The sequence below is a fragment of the Pteropus alecto genome, unplaced genomic scaffold (assembly GCF_000325575.1).
Source record: "Pteropus alecto unplaced genomic scaffold, ASM32557v1 scaffold57, whole genome shotgun sequence".
Lineage (NCBI taxonomy): Eukaryota > Metazoa > Chordata > Mammalia > Chiroptera > Pteropodidae > Pteropus > Pteropus alecto.
The window spans coordinates 2,193,822-2,195,017 of record NW_006442508.1 but is presented as its reverse complement, the minus strand read 5'-3'; positions in this window follow the sequence as shown (position 1 = coordinate 2,195,017).

Genomic DNA, 1,196 nt, shown 5'->3' with positions numbered 1-1,196 from the left:
CTGCTGCATTTTCCTTATCTCCATTCCTCTTTGAGAATTTGGATCTTCGAATCCTTCCCTTTTTAGTCATTGTTGTCTCAGTTTGTCCCTCATCATTAGGTGAGCTGATGTCTTTCAGAATTTCCTGTAGTGCAGGCCTCATAGTGGAGAATTCTCTCAATTTCTGTATGTCTGTAAAGGTTTTAATTTCTCCTTCATTTCTAAAGGAGAGCTTAGCTGGATACATTATTCTAGGCTGGTAGTTCTTTTCATTTAATAGTTTAAATATTTGATTCCATTCCTTTCTGGCTTGTGAGGTCTGCGCTGAGAAGTCCAATGATAATCTAATGGGTTTTCCTTTATATGTTACCGTTTCTTCTCCCTGGCTGCCCTGAGAATTCTTTTTTTGGCATTGATTTTTGATAATTTAATACAAAATGTCTTGGCAAAGGAAGGCCTTTTTGGGTTGAGATATTGGGTGTTCTGTTGACTTCTTGAATTCCAAGTTCATGCTCATTCCTTAGATTTGGGACATCCTCGTCCACTATTTGTCAGAAAATGCTTTCTAGTTCCTGCTCCTTTTACTCGCCTTCAATAATGGCCATTATTCTCATGTTTCCTCTCCCGATGGTATCAGCTAGTTCTTGTATTTCTCTTTCATTATTTTTCATTCTTTGGTTTCTTCTTCCTTCTGATTTATTTCTAGATTTCTGTCTTCAGTGTAACTGAACCTTCCTTCCGTTTGGTCGACTCTATTTCCCAAGCTTGCTATTTCATTTTTTCACCTCTTTCAGTGTGTTTTTCATCTCTAGAAGTTCTAATCAGCTCCTTTTGAGGGTTTCAATCTCCTTGCTAAAGAACTCATTCTGCTTATCTAGTTGTTTTTTCCATTCTTGAAATTGTTGATATGACGTTTCAGATCTCACCGAGTTTTTCAGAATTCTCTGCCATTTAAGTTGCATATTTTTATGTCTATAAGCTTAGTTTCTAGAGATTTTTCTCTTTCTGAGCTACTTTGTCACATTGGTTGTTCATGATGTTTAACGGACTATTTCTCCGCCTGAGCTTTAATGGAAGCATATTCTGCCTTTAAAAAGCAGATTTATTATATAAAGGTCTTTCCTTAGCCTGTTGCAAAGATGGCATTTTTCTTTTAGTTTCCAGTAGGTGCTTCTAAGGCTCTTGGATCCCCTCTGCTTTATATAACATCTTAATGA